Source organism: Ranitomeya imitator, chromosome 1 (assembly GCF_032444005.1).
Source record: "Ranitomeya imitator isolate aRanImi1 chromosome 1, aRanImi1.pri, whole genome shotgun sequence".
In the NCBI taxonomy this organism is placed as follows: domain Eukaryota; kingdom Metazoa; phylum Chordata; class Amphibia; order Anura; family Dendrobatidae; genus Ranitomeya; species Ranitomeya imitator.
This window is the reverse complement of record NC_091282.1, coordinates 1,072,607,850-1,072,624,527: the sequence shown is the minus strand read 5'-3', so window position 1 is coordinate 1,072,624,527 and position 16,678 is coordinate 1,072,607,850.

Below are 16,678 nucleotides of genomic sequence, written 5' to 3'. Positions count from 1 at the left end.
GGGAGCATTATATTGTACTGGTTGCCTAATGGGTGTGCATTATTCTATACAGGCTGTCTAATGGGGGTGCATTATACTATACAGTCTGCCTAATAGGGGTGCATTATACTTTACAGACTGCCTAATGGGGGTGCAATACACTGTACAGACTGACTAATGGGGGTGCATTATACTATACAAGCTGCCTAATGGGGGTGCATTATACTATACAGGCTGCCTAATGGGGGTGCATTATACTATACAGGCTTCCCAATGGGGGTGCAATTTACTATACAGACTGCCTAATGGAGGTGCATTACACTATACAGACTGCCTAATGAGGGTGCAATATACTATACAGGCTGCCTAATGGGGGTGCATTATACTATACAGGCTTTCCTAATGGGGATGCATTATACTATACAGGCTGCCTAATGGGGGTGCATTATACTATACAGGCTGCCTAATGGGGGTGCATTATACTATACAGGCTGCCTAATGGGGATGCATTATACTATACAGACTGCCTAATGGGGGTGCATTATACTATATAGGCTGCCTAATGGGGGTGCATTATATTGTACTGGCTGCCTAATGGGGGTGCAATATACTATACAGACTGCCTAATGGGGGTGCATTATACTATACAGACTGCCTAATGGGGGTGCATTATAAAGTACTGGCTGCCTAATGGGGGAGCATTATACTGTACTGGCAGCCTATGGGGGTGTAATATACTGTACTGGCTGCCTATGGGGAGTGCATTATACTATGCAGGCCTATGGGGAATGCATTATACTATACAGGCCTATGGGGAATGTATTATACTATATTGAGGACTATTTGTTACATTATTCTATATGGAGGCTATCTAGGGGGCCATCATACAGTGTGGGGATTAAAGTGAAGGGGCCATCACACAATGTTGGGGCCAACAAGCAGTTTGGTGGCTCCATAAGGGGTCAGTATACTGTGTGGGTGTACATTACAGTGAGGAGGCATCATATTATGCATAAGAGAGCATCATGCTGTGTATAGGGGAGCTGTACAGGGGGGAGACTCAGGACATTATTCAATGTTAAGTGGCCACTTTTTGTTTTAGGGGAACTCAGGTTTCTGTGGCTATCAAAGGGGCACACAGGGCAATATTACTTTTTATAGAGCAAAATGTGGGCACTGTTTTCTAGAGCACTTGAGCCCGGCATTACTATATTCTAGAGGGGTGCTTTAGAATTTAGAGGGCACAGAGAACCACATAGCAGGTGCAGCAATAGGGACACACATGGCAGCATTGGGGTACTAGTAGGATGATGAAAATATGAGAAGTGAAATTTGTATTTGTTGTATTCTCTGCAGACAAGTCCTGGGTGGAAGAAGTTGTGTCGGTCTGGGCCAGATGGAAAAGACCGGAAAAGTGGAAAACGCCATCAGAAAGAACGTCAGCGGTAATTCACCATATGTAACTGTGCTGTGATCTCTTATGTGTTCTGCAGGGTTGGTATCTACCACTGACCATATTGCGGTAATATCAATGTTGCTCTTTGTATAGAGATTATTTTCAGCAACAGCACGGTCATCTGCTGAGGTTCTCCACCACTATTTGGGTGCGTCGCCCAGTTGTAATCAAGGTTACCTGGTTAGGGGCCCAATCAGAAGCTTTGCCACCCTTAATCAAAACCCTAGCTACGCCTCTGGCGTGCAGGGCCGCATCCGGTGGCCCTGCGTAACCGAAAATGCGGCTCGTCTTTCCAGACTGCAGCATGTCTATTTATCTTGTGGAGATGCTCCGTCTCCACAACATAAATAACACAGTATTTGAATACGATGCAGTGATTCCGCATGTGTTCAATGAACAGGGGGTGGCGCTTTGGGTGGAGCAGGGTATCTGCTGCATCCAAAGCGCTGGGTTTCCTGAACGTGGAAACATACCCTTATTGTAACTCATTCTCTTTTGGATTTTTCAATAAGGTGGGCCCATGGTAACCTGTATCTCCCCTCCACACAGTGACATATCTGGGATTGCAAGGTTCCCACTGATCCCTAGACTAGGGGTGCTCATACACAGGGCAGCCCATAGAGTAGAGTGATTGGTTACCTCCATCAGTCCCATAGGCATTGGTATAGCGGTAGCGCACAATAGACCACAGCTCCATTCAATGACCACTGCTCCATTCCAATCAACATTGGAGTGGTCATCTGGAAATACTAGCAAATGTCAGATTGGTGGTCTGGCAGTGGGCCGCATCGGCCCACAACACTCATAATATTATGTGGAGGACTATGGGGGTACATTATACTTATATGGATCCCCATGACTTCAATGTAAGCCCCTGATGAGCATAATGGTTTATTTTCTTTAATACATTACAGAACAACGGCAGTACGGGAGACAAATATATTCCATTATAGGGCACCGGATAGTTACGCCACTGAGGTCAGACTATACAACATTGCAACAAAGCTATAGTCTGCAAAATGAATAGGGAAAATGTGAATTTGAGTGGAAAATATTTGGGCACGGGGGGCCCCATTTGAAAGTTCACATTGGGGCCCATAACTTTGTAGTTATGCCACTGCCTGTCTGTAAACTATTTTGCTTCCTACCCTGCCCAGGAGCTGAGGTATGATCAGACCATGTTCCTGCATGGTGAAACACAGCCATTACACAGGTCACTTTTTTAACATATCCAATTGTGAAACTTATTTTTATTCCAAGATCTATTGATTAAAGTGTCCTTTATTCATGGGAAAACCCCTATAAAAACAATAATAAAATCTACACAGGTTTGATATCACCATAATTGTACTGAACTGGAGAATCAGGATTCACAGTAAGGCCGGGGTCACACTTGCGAGTGCAATGTGAAAAACTCTTGCATCAATACCCGGCACTCGGGACCGGAGCGAGCGACAGCATAGAAATACATGCAGCCTCACACTCCGGTCCCGAGTGTTTACGGCAGTGACGGTTATTGATTGGAGAGACTCACGCGAGTTTCTCGCATTGCACTCGCAAGTGTGACCCCGGCCTAACTCTTAACACAGAATATACGCCGTAAAAAACAAAAAAAACAAACCATGACTGAATTGTATTTTTTCTCCTAATTTCACCACACTTTTTTTTTCAGTACACTGAATGGTAAAATGAATGGCGTCATTCTACAACTAGTCTCACAAAAAGAATAGCTGTCATACAGCTATGTGAACCATAGCGATAGAGCTGTAACATAAAAATGTGAAAAAACTACCTATGTTGTTCTGGATACACATAAATAAAGAAAAACCCAAGAGACCTTTGCGAATGGATGATTGATATTGGTATTAGGAAATCCAATTTTTAGGATAAAATGTATTGAAATTAATAAAACACCCAAAACAATGCATAAGTGTACCTGGTGGAAAACTTTACATGATGGAGTATATTTAAAAATGTTATTCTCACAATTGATACCTGTCTCTTGCTATTAATATTTCAGTACATTTTTCACATGACATCTTGATTGCAGTTTTAATTCCATAAACTGTGTATCTCAATAATGTAAATGCAGTGTTTCCTCCTCCCTACAAAGGCAATAACGTAATAAAGTGAATTCTCTGAAGCACCCCATGCTGTCGGACTGTTCTTTAACAGGCGTTTTCTCTCATTTAATAGTAAATCTGGAGCCAAAATAATGACACCCATTACATGTTATGGGACAGCATATGGGTCATGGCCAATTATTCTGCAATTTCTGCTTTCATTAAGAGCAAATGCACAGATGGGTTATTTCATTGTTTCATTTCATTCTATGTAACCTCATTCATTCCCAGCACTAATAAATTTGCCATCCATCTGGCCTGTCCTGGGAGGCCCCCGGCCAAATAGCCTCCTTTATTTCACCGCCTATTTGGTGCCTAACCGTAAGCCTCATCTGGTAGAATTAACCTTTTTGTGATACTAAATATCAAGCATTATTTCTCACTTCCCAAGAAAAGAAGCATATATAAACAGTCGCTGTTTGCGTTAGGTCTTCAAGGTCCAAAATTAGTCATTGGCATTTTATAAAGACTTAAGTCCAAAAAGTAGACTGTGATGTGTGTGTATAAGAAGCTATCTCCATATTTTCTTATTTGGCTGTGTAACTAGAGGCAGCCTCCAAGTGCCTTACGCTAAGTGTCTGACAACACACACCAGTGAGATTTTGGTGCCAGTTGTGGTAGTCACTCACAACTCTGGGTGCCCTAGCTATACCTGCTCCCCAGATTACTTGTAATGGTCAAGATACCGGGGCCACGTTCCTTGCTGAGGTCCTGAATCGGCCCCAATCTGTTCTCTCCCAGACCCAGAGAAGTGTGTAGTAGCGAATGAAAATACACAAACCAGACTCACAAGGGAATACATACTGGGATGAAGGAAAATATCAATCACACTAATATATACTCACAAACAACAGAATTGAACACAGGAGAGTGAAGGATGAAAAAAACAAGTATGAGAGGATGAGGGAATGCAAATAACCAAGCAATAGTCTTTAGATAAACACTCCAAATGCCTCCTCAAACAATCAGCTAGTCCAGCTCCGGAGCCAGGCAGCAAGAAACTAACACTGACATCACTGATAGCCAGAGGAGAGTATATATAGGTGGGAAGAGTGGCCAACACTGAACAGCTAAGACCATCAACACTGGAAAGCTCTAGAAGCTCTCAACTGAACAGTTTAACCCCTGCACTGCTAGCAAAAAACCTGCATCGTTTAATATCAGGGCCGGATTTAAGAGGTGGGTGGCCCGGGGCCCATTTTGGAGGGAGGCCCATTTTTCAAGGTGTTGCAATATGTAATGCAAAAGCACAAAATGAAACGAACGCAAATTTATTTACAAAAAAACATTTACGCAGAGTAATTCAGGTAAAATCATTCATTTTTTACAATCTAGGAACTTTCCTTGATTTTCGTGCTGCAAAATCACTAATGATGTCACTAAAGTCCAATTCATGCAGTAGATCTGACTCGATGCTCATGATAGCCAAATTTACAAGTCGTTCCTGCTTCATGGGTGTCCTTAATCGGTTTTCAACTAATTTGAGTTTTAAGAAGGAACACTTACCACTGCAGTTTGTTACCATCAAATTATTATTTGGGTCCTTTAACTTAATACTTTGTTGCGCCACCTTTTGCTGCGATTACAGCTGCAAGTCGCTTGGGGTATGTCTCTATCAGTTTTGTACATTGAAAGACTGAAATTCTTGCCCATTCTTCCTTGGCAAACAGCTCGAGCTCAGGGAGGTTTGATGGAGATCGTTTGTGAACAGCAGTTTTCAGCTCTTTCCACAGATTCTCGATTGGATTGAGGTCTGGACTTTGACTTGGCCATTCTAACACCTGGATATGTTTATTTGTAAACCATTCCATTGTAGATTTTGCTTTATGTTTGGGATCATTGTCTTGTTGGAAGACAAATCTCCATCCCAGTCTCAGGTCTTTTGCAGACTCCAACAGATTTTCTTCAAGAATGGCCCTGTATTTGGCTCCATCCATCTTCCCATCAATTTTAACCATCTTCCCTGTCCCTGCTGAAAAAAAGCAGGCCCAAACCATGATGTTGCCACGACCATGTTTGACAGTGGGGATGGTGTGTTCAGGGCGATGAGCTGTGTTGCCTTTACGCCAAACATATCGTTTGGAATTGTTGCCAAAAACTTCGATTTTGGTTTCATCTGACCAGAGAACCTTCTTCCACATGTTTGGTGTGTCTCCCAGGTGGCTTGTTGCAAACTTTAAATGACACTTTTTATGGATAGCTTTGAGAAATGGCTTTCTTCTTGCCACTCTTCCATAAAGGCCAGATTTGTGCAGTGTACAGCTGATTGTTGTCCTATGGACAGACTGTCACACCTCAGCTGTAGATCTCTGCAGTTCATCCAGAGTGATCATGGGCCTCTTGGCTGCATCTCTGATCAGTCTTCTCCTTGTTTGAGATGAAAGTTTAGAGGGACGGTCGGGTCTTGGTAGATTTGCAGTGGAAGGATATTCCTTCTATTTCAATATGATTGCTTGCACAGTGCTCCTTGGAATGTTTAAAGTTTTGGAAATCATTTTGTATCCAAATCCGGCTTTAAACTTCTCCACAACAGTATCACGGACCTGCCTGTTGTGTCCCTTGGTCTTCATGATGCTCTCTGTGCTTCAAACAGAACCCTGAGGCTATCACAGAGCAGGTGCATTGATACGTAGACTTAATTACACACAGGTGGATTATATTTATCATCATTAGGCATTTAGGACAACATTGAATCGGGGTCGAATGATATTGCACGCCCCACTTTTCAGTTTTTGAATTTCCACAAAAATTTAAAATAACCAATAAATTTCGTTCAAGTTCACAATTGTTTTCCACTTGTTGATTCTTCACCAAAAATTTACATTTGGTATCTTTAGGTTTGAAGCATGATATGTGAGAAAAGGTTGAAAAGTTCCAGGGGGGTGAATACTTTCGCAAGGCACTGTACATACAGTATACACAGACACACTGTAATGCAGGATATAGTGTGGACCTGTATATACAGTATCGTACTGTGTAGGACAGGAGCTGCAAGAAAGGTACACAGATAGACAGACACACACAGACAGAGATCATAGAGATCATACTCACCCACGTCGACACTGAAGACTGAACCACTTCACCTCTGGATCTTCAGTGACTGAAGATCCAGAGTGAAGTCCTGCCATGCTCCGCAGTGGAGAAACCTCTTCTCGTGCCAACATCGTGGCTCCGCCTCCTTCCTCAAAGGTAGCTGAACAAACTCTCATCTGATCTAATCCGAGGGAGCGATCATATAGCTGAATAGGTAGCGCTTAGAAGCTTCTGTTGGGATTGGAGAAAGCTGCCGCATGCCATAAGCTAAGCATTAGGTACAGGGAGGGCACTAAAGAAGTCTGGCTAGGCTAGCCAGGTCAGTAGATGCTGATGCAGGTCAAGTGCCATGATTCTGTCGCTCTGCGCCAGCCACTGAGATGTAGGACCGTAGCCAGGTCCCTACACTTTGAATAGTTTCTCTTTTGTTAAATGTTCATTATCATTAGAAACGGTTCGCAGCAAAGAGACGTGTATTTTACAAGTTTTGAGATATTTATCCCTATATTGGTGGGAGGCCCCCGTTTGGTGGGTGGCCAGGGCCCGGGCCTGTTTAATATAATGTTTAGGAGTTTCTAATCAGTGCAGGATATCAGACACTGTGGTCTTCTGGCATCTCTCTGTTGCAGTAAACCCGTGACAAGGAACTTATTGAATGTTTTGTTCTGTTTTTTTAAACAATGCATTATTGGCAATATACCACTATTGCTGGAGACAGAAACTCATGCACAATTAAAAGTACTATTAGTTGATGCAATATATACATTGGGTGCGGAAAGAATTCATACCACTTTAAATTTTTCACCCTTTATTTCATTGCAGACATTTGGTAAATTAAAAAAAAGTTCATTTTTTTCTCATTAACCCCTTTACCCCCAAGGGTGGTTTGCACATTAATGACCAGGCCAATTTTTACAATTCTGACCACTGTCCCTTTATGAGGTTATAACTCTGGAACGCTTCAACGGATCCCAGTGATTCTGACATTGTTTTCTCGTGACATATTGTCCTTCAGGATAGTGGTAAAATTTCTTTGATATTACCAGCGTTTATTTGTAAAAAAAATGGAAATTTGGCGAAAATTTTAAAAATTTTGCAATTTTTCCAAATTTGAATTTTTATGCAATTAAATCACAGAGATATTTCACACAAAATACTTAATAAGTAACATTTCCCACATGTCTACTTGACATCAGCACAATTTTGGAACCAAAATTTTTTTTGTTAGGGAGTTATAAAGGTTAAAAGTTGACCAGCAATCTCTCATATTTACAACACCATTTTTTTTTAGGGACCACATCTCATTTGAAGTCATTTTGAAGGGTCTATATGATAGAAAATACCCAAGTGTGACACCATTGTAAAAACTGCACCCCTCAAGGTGCTCAAAACCACATTCAATAAGTTTATTAACCCTTCAGGTGTTTCACAGGAATTTTTGGAATGTTTAAATAAAAATGAACATTTAACTTTTTTTCACAAAAAATTTACTTCAGCTCCAATTTGTTTTATTTTACCAAGGGTAACAGGAGAAAATGGACAGAAAAGTTGTTGTATAATTTGTCCTGAGTATGCCGATACCCCATATGTGGGGGTAAACCACTGTTTGGGCGCATGACAGAGCTCGGAAGCTAAGGAGCGCCATTTGACTTTTCAATGCAAAATTGACTGGAATTGAGATGGGACACCATGTTGCGTTTGGAGAGCCACTGATGTGCCTAAGCATTGAAACCCCCCACAAGTGACACCAATTTGGAAAGTAGACCCCCTAAGGAACTTATCTAGAGGTGTGGTGAGCACTTTGACTCACCAAGTGTTTCACAGAAGTTAATAATGCAGAACCGTAAAAATAAAAAATCATATTTTTTCGCCCCCAATTTTTTATTTTCCCAAGGGTAAGAGAAGAAATTGGACCGCAAAAGTTGTTGTACAATTTGTCCTGAGTACGTTGATACCCTATATGTGGGGGTAAACCACTGGGCGCATGGGAGAGCTCGGAAGGGAAGGAGCGCCGTTTGAATTTTCAATGCAAAATTGACAGGAATTGAGATGGGCCGCCATGTTGCGTTTGGAGAGCCATTGATGTGCCTAATCATTGAAACCCCCCACAAGTGACACCATTTTGGAAAGTAGCCCCCCAAATGAACTTATCTAGATGTGTGGTGAGCACTTTGACCCACTAAGGGCTTCACAGAAGTTTATAATGCAGAGCCGTAAAAATAAAACAAAAATTTTTTCCCACATAAATTATTTTTTAGCCCCCAGTTTTGTATTTTCCCGAGGGTAACAGGAAAAATTGGACCCCAAAAGTTGTTGTCCAATTTGTCCTGAGTGCGCTGATACCCCAGATGTGGGGGGGAACCACCGTCTGGGCGCATGGGAGGGCTCAGAAGGGAAGGAGCGCCATTTGGAATGCAGACTTAGATGGAATGGTCTGCAGGCGTCACATTGTGTTTGCAGAGCCCCCAATGTACCTAAACAGTAGAAACCCCCCACAAGTGACACCATTTTGGAAAGTAGACCCCCTAAGGAACTCATCTAGATATGTTGTGAGAGCTTTGAACCCCCAAGTGTTTCACTACAGTTTATAACGCAGAGCCGTGCAAATAAAAAATATTTTTTTTCCACAAAAATTATTTTTTAGCCCCGAGTTTTGTATTTTTCCAAGGGTAACAGGAGAAATTGGACCCTAAATATTGTTGTCCAATTTGTCCTGAGTACGCTGATACCTGATATGTGGGGGGGGAACCACCGTTTGAGCACATGGCAGAGCTCGGAAGGGAAGGAGCATCATTTGGAATGCAGACTTAGATGGATTGGTCTGCAGGCGTCACATTGCGTTTGCAGAGCCCCTAATGTACCTAAACAGTAGAAACCCCCCACAAGTGACCCCATATTGGAAACTAGACCCCCCAAGGAACTTATCTAGATGTGTTGTGAGAACTTTGAACCCCCAAGTGTTTCGCTACAATTTATAATGCAGAGCCGTGAAAATAATATAAAAAAAATTCCCCCCAAAATTATTTTTTAGCCCCCAGTTTTGTATTTTCCCGAGGGTAACAGGAGAAATTGGACCCCAAAAGTTGTTGTCCAATTTGTCCTGAGTACGTTGATACCCCATATGTGGGGGGAACCACCATTTGGGCGCATGGGAGGGCTCGGAAGGGAAGGAGCGCCATTTGGAATGCAGACTTAGATGGAATGGTCTGCAGGCGTCACATTGCGTTTGCAGAGCCCCTAATGTACCTAAACAGTAGAAACCCTCCACAAGTGACCCCATATTGGAAACTAGACCCCCCAAGGAACTTATCTAGATGTGTTGTGAGAACTTTGAGCCCCCAAGTGTTTCACTACAGTTTATAACAGAGCCGTAAAAATAAAAAAATAAAACATTCCCCCCAAAATTATTTTTTAGCCTCCAGTTTTGTATTTTCCCAAGGGTAACAAGAGAAATTGAACCCCAAAAGTTGTTGTCCAATTTTTCCTGAGTACGCTGATACCCCATATGTTGGGGTAAACCCCTGTTTGGGCACACGGGAGAGCTTGGAAGGGAAGGAGCACTGTTTTACTTTTTCAACGCAGAATTGGCTGGAATTGAGATCGGATGCCATGTCGCGTTTGGAGAGCCCCTGATGTGCCTAAACAGTGGAAACCCCCCAATTATAACTGAAACCCTAATCCAAACACACCCCTAACCCTAATCCCAACGGTAACCCTAACCACACCTCTAACCCAGACACACCCCTATTCCCAACCGTAAATATAATCCAAACCCTAACCCTAACTTTACCCCCAACCCTAACCCTAACTTTAGCCTCAACCCTAACTGTAGCCTTAACCTTAGCCCTAGCCCTAACCCTAGCCCTAACCCTAACCCTAGCCCTAACCCTAGCCCTAACCCTAATGGGAAAATGGAAATAAATACATATTTTTATAATTTTTTAATTTTTCCCTAACTAAGGGGGTGATGAAGTAGGGTTTGATTTACTTTTATAGCGGGTTTTTTAGCGGATTTTTATGATTGGCAGCCGTCACACACTGAAAGACGCTTTTTATTGCAAAAAATATTTTTTGCGTTACCACATTTTGAGAGCTATAGTTTTTCCATCTTTGAGTCCACAGAGTCATGTGAGGTCTTGTTTTTTGCGGGACGAGTTGACGTTTTTATTGGTAACATTTTCAGGTACGTGACTTTTTTTTAATCGCTTTTTATTCCGATTTTTGTGAGGCAGAATGACCAAAAACCAGCTATTCATGAATTTCTTTTGGGGGAGGCGTTTATACCGTTTCGCGTTTGGTAAAATTGATAAAGCAGTTTTATTCTTCGGGTCAGTACGATTACAGTGATACCTCATTTATATCATTTTTTTATGTTTTGGCGCTTTTATACGATAAAAACTATTTTATAGAAAAAATTATTATTTTTGCATCAATTTATTCTGAGGACTATAACTTTTATATTTTTTTGCTGATGATGCTGTGTGGTGGCTCGTTTTTTGCGGGACAAGATGACGTTTTCAGCGGTACCATGGTTATTTATATCTGTTTTTTTTTTACGTGTTATTCCACTTTTTGTTCGGCAGCATGATAATAAAGCGTTGTTTCTTGCCTGTTTTTTTTTTTTTTTTCTTACGGTGTTTACTGAAGGGGTTAACTAGTGGGACAGTTTTATAGGTTGGGTCGTTACGGACCCGGCGATACTAAATATGTGTACTTTTATTGTTTGTTTGTTTTTATTTAGATAAAGAAATGTATTTATGGGAATAATATTTTTTTTTCTTTATTTAGGAATTTTTTTTTTCTTCTTTTTTTTTTTACACATGTGGAAATTTTTTTGCACTTGGTAAGCCACCTCCCTCCCTGCAGGACCCGGATGCCGTGGCCATCTTGGATCCGGGGCCTGCAGCGAGGAAGGAGGTAGGAGACCCTCGAAGCAACGCGATCACATCGCGTTGCTCCGGGGGTCTCAGGGAAGCCTGCAGGGAGCCCCCTCCCTGCACAATGCTTCCCTATATCGCCGGCACACCGCGATCATGTTTGATCGCGGTGTGCCGGGGGTTAATGTGCCGGTGGTGGTCCGTGACCGCTCCTGGCACATAGTGTCGGATGTCAGCTGCGATAGGCAGCTGACACCCGGCCGCGATCGGCTGCGCTCCCCCCGTGAGCGCAGCCGATCGCGCTGGACGTACTATTCCGTCCTTGGGAAGTAAGGCCCACCCCACATGGACGGAATAGTACGTCCAATGGCAGAAAGGGGTTAATGTACACTCTGCACCCCTTCTTGACTGAAAAAAAAAACAGAAATGTACAATTTTTTGCAAATTTATTAGAAAAGAAAAACTGAAATATCACATGGTCATAAGTATTCAGACCCTTTGCTCAGTATTGAGTAGAAGCACCCTTTTAAGCTAGTACAGCCATGAGTCTTCTTGTTAATGATGCAACAAGTTTTTCACACCTGGATTTGGGGATCCTCTGCCATTCTTCCTTGCAGATCATCTCCAGTTCCATCAGGTTGGATGGTGAACAATGGTGGAAAGACATTTTCAGGTCTCTCCAGAGATGCTCAATTGGGTTTAGGTCAGGGATCTGGCTGGGCCAGTCAGGAATGGTCACAGAGTTGTTCTGATGTCACTCCTTTTTTATTTTAGCTGTGTGCTTAGGGTCATTGTCTAGTTGAAAGGTGAAACTTCGGCCAAGTCTGAGGTCCGGAGGACTCTGAAATAGGTTTTCATCCAGGATATTTCTGCACTTGGCCGCATTCATGTTTCCTTCAATGGCAACTATTCATCCTATTCCTGCAGCTGAAAAACACCCCATAGCATGATGCTGCCACCGCCACGTTTAACTGTTGGGATTGTATTGGGCAGGTGATGAGCAGTGCCTGGTTTTCTCCACACATACCACTCAGAATTATCACCAAAAAGGTCTATGTTCATCTCATCAGACCAGAGAATCTTATTTCTCATAGTCTGGGAGTCCTTCATGTGTTTTTTAGCAAACTCATTTGGTCTGACATGCACTGTGAGCTGTGAGGTGTTATATAGACAAGTGTGTGCCTTTCCAAATCCTACCAGTTTAATTAAACACAGCTGGACTCCAATGAAGGAGTAGAACCATCTCAAGGAGAATCACAACGAAATGGACAGCATGTGGCTTAAATATGAGTGTCTGAGCAAAGGGTCTGAATTCTTATGACCATGTGATATTTCAGGTTCTCTTTTTTAATACATTTGCAACATTTTCTACATTTCTGCTTTTTTTCAGTCAAGATGGGGTGCAGAGTGTACATTAATGAGAAGAAAATTAACTTTTTTGAATTTGCCAAATGGCTGCAATGAACCAGAGTGGAAAATGTAAAGGGGTCTGAATACCTTCCATACCCAATGTACAATAATAAGCATTATTCTAACACCCCCACTCAACAACTATTTATCCTGTTAGTCACATAGTGATTCTGAACTTTTCAAATTTGGCTCTTGGAAGTGGTTCTGTCATTATATCAGCTATCATCTGGTCAGTTTCACAATAAACAAACTCAATTATGCCACATTCTATCAAATCACACAAGCAATGATGTTTAACATCAATGTGTTCTGTTCTCCCTTTTATCTTCTCACTGCATGCAAGTTTAATGTATCCTTGGTTTTCTTCACACTGTTGGTTGAATTGATGGCTTACCAAGATTACCTAACAATTGGTTTAACCAATTGACGCCATGACTTGTGTGGGCTGCAGACACATACTCTGCTTCTGTAGATGACAAGGCTACACACAGCAGATTTCTGCTAGACCAAGAAACTGAACTTTCTCCAAGCTTGAACAAATAGCCAATTGTGGACTTACTGTGAGTTTTAGATCTCCTGTTGCAGATATCCTTAAATTTATATCTTGAGTCTCTTTCAAATATTGAAGAACTCTCTTAACGACATTCGAGTCTTCTTGGCACAGTTTTTCTACATATCTGCAGAGAATTCCAATTGTTGTTGTGATATCCGGACGAATTATAGTTTCTATGTAAAGAAGTGCCCCCACTGCCTGACTGTATTTCTCATTGTTAGGTAACAGATCATCTTCAACCTAACAGTGGTTCCATTGGGGTTGATATACCTTTGGCTTCTGACATTCCAAACTGATTCAAAATTTATTTGATTTTTATACTTTGGTTTAGAAAAAAGCTTCCATCTTCTTCTCTTTGGACCTGTATTATTAGATGTCACATTTCCAAGGTCTTTAGTTTCATAATGCTGATTCAGAAATTCAGTCATCTTTGCAATTTGTTTCCTCTTGATGAACCATAATCCCATCGTCCACATATAAGAGAATTTAAACCACTTTCCTTCTGTAAATGTTGTGTATAAACACTGATCTGCTTGAGCTCTTTTAAATCCTTCTTGCAATAAGACTTTGTTCATTTTGGTGTTCCATGCTTTGCCGATTGCTTAAGACCATACAGAGATTTTTATAGTTTGCAAACGAGATTTTCATCCTCTTAGATATATCGTTCAGGTTGAGTCATATACAAGTCATCTTCAATGCCATCAAATGTCAGCCCAAATGTCTGACAGACATCTTTTGTACAGCAGCTGTATGTTATGATAAGGTAATTCAGTACCACAATGGACATAGAGGTCAGAGCACACACAGTGACCTGACAATAACCCAAAAACATAGAACGAGCTCTGAGACGTGGGAACTCTGCTGACCGCAATCCCTAATCCTCTCCAACCACACTAGAGGCAGCCGTGGATTGCGCCTAACGCTCCCTATGCAACTCGGCACAGCCTGAGAAACTAGCTAGCCTGAAGATAGAAAATAAGCCTACCTTGCCTCAGAGAAATACCCCAAAGGAAAAGGCAGCCCCCACATATAATGACTGTGAGTTAAGATGAAAAGACAAACGTAGAGATGAAATAGATTTAGCAAAGTGAGGCCCGACTTTCTGAACAGAGCGAGGATAGGAAAGGTAACTTTGCGGTCAACACAAAACCCTACAAAAACCACGCAAAGGGGGCAAAAAGACCCTCCGTACCGAACTAACGGCACGGAGGTACACCCTCTGCGTCCCAGAGCTTCCAGCAAGCAAGAAAAAACAAATAGACAAGCTGGACAGGAAAAAACAGCAAACAAAATAGCAAAGCAGAACTTAGCTATGCAGAGCAGCAGGCCACAGGAACGATCCAGGAGGAAACAGGTCCAATACTAGAACATTGACTGGAGGCCAGGATAAAAGCACTAGGTGGAGTTAAATAGAGCAGCACCTAACGACTTCACCACATCACCTGAGGAAGGAAACTCAGAAGCCGCAGTACCACTTTCCTCCACCAACGGAAGCTCACAGAGAGAATCAGCCGAAGTACCACTTGTGACCCCAGGAGGGAGCTCTGCCACAGAATTCACAACAGCTGTAGCTATCAGAGTCCTGAATGTGATCTGCTTAGCAACTGGAGAAAATGTGGCATCTTAATTTTCACCATATTTCTGAGAATATCCTTTTGCAATTAATCAACTAAAAGTTTGTGGATATAGATCAATCTACAGACAATCAATCTTATATGACAAGGGTCATAGAAAATGATGGGCATCCCCCAAAATGCCTTTAAAGTGTCTAATAATAAGAAGAGCATGTAGTGCAATATAGAGTGGGAAGGCTGGGCACTTAACTAAATCCCTGGTATGTAAAAGAACGGATATATGCAATATAGGCAGAAAAAGATGGAGGTTGTTGCAGTGGGGTGGATCCAATATGGGAATATGGTTAAAAATAATACATAATACCATGTAATTGTTCCCTTATAAGAAAATGGATAATGCAAAATGTGCCCCATGAGCTATGAGAGCCAAAGGATTTGAAATCCTTTCCCTGACGAAGGATTTCAAATCCGAAAAGCGCGTCGGGGTTTGCGCATTGTTGGGACCTGAGTGGCACATATAAGGTACAGATTCTCCTTAATTATTTTTTCGCTGCTGGCACCTTGCACTTTTGTATTTGCACATTGTTTGTTATGATCTGGTGATTAAGGGGCGACATGCGTCTAGCTCTGAGCAGGTGGCAACTATACTGACCGCAGTCCCTAAGCTCAACACAACACTAGAAATAGCCGTGGAATGCTCCTAACGCTGCCTAGGCATCTCGTCATAGCCTAAGAGCTAACTACCCCTAAAGATAGAAGCAGGAAAACTATCTTGCCTCAGAGAAAATCCCCAAAGGATAGATTAGCCCCCCACAAATAATGACTGTGAGAGGAGAAGGAAATGACATACGTAGTATGAAACAAGATTTAGCACAGGAGGCCACTTCTAGCTAGACAGAAATAGTACAGGACAGAACGCTGTGCGGTCAGTAATAAAAACTAGAAAAAGTCCACCGCAGAGAAATGCAAAAATCTCCACACCTGACTAAAGGTGTGGAGGGCAAACTCTGCTGCCCAGAGCTTCCAGCTTAACTGAATAGATCCATACTGAAAAGCTGGACAAATGAACAAAAACAAAGAAAGTGCTGAACAACAAGTCCACAACAAGAGAACCACAAAAGGACAAGCAAGGACTTAGCTTTGATGAACTGGTCAGAGTGTCAGGAAAGTCCTAAGAGCAATGACTCCAGGCAGGAACAATGACAACTGGCATTGAATGAGGGATAAGGCCAGACTAATATAGCCGAGCCAGAAAGACGATCAGTGAAAACAGCTGCTGAAGCTGAATTCAAGAAGCAGCCATACCACTAAAAACCACAGGAGGGAGCCAAAGAGCAGAACTCACAAAAATGCTACTTACAACCACCGGAGGAGCCCAAGAGCGGAATTCACAACAGTACCCCCCCCTTAAGGAGGGGTCACCGAACCCTCACCAGAGCCCCCAGGCCGATCAGGATGAGCCAAATGAAAAGCACGAACCAAATCGGCGGCATGAACATCGGAGGCAACAACCCAAGAATTATCCTCCTGGCCATAACCCTTTCACTTGACAAGATACTGAAGCTTCCGCCTCGAAAAACGAGAATCCAAAATTTTCTCAACCACATATTCCAACTCCCCCTCAACCAACACCGGGGCAGGAGGATCAACAGATGGAACAACGGGCACCACAT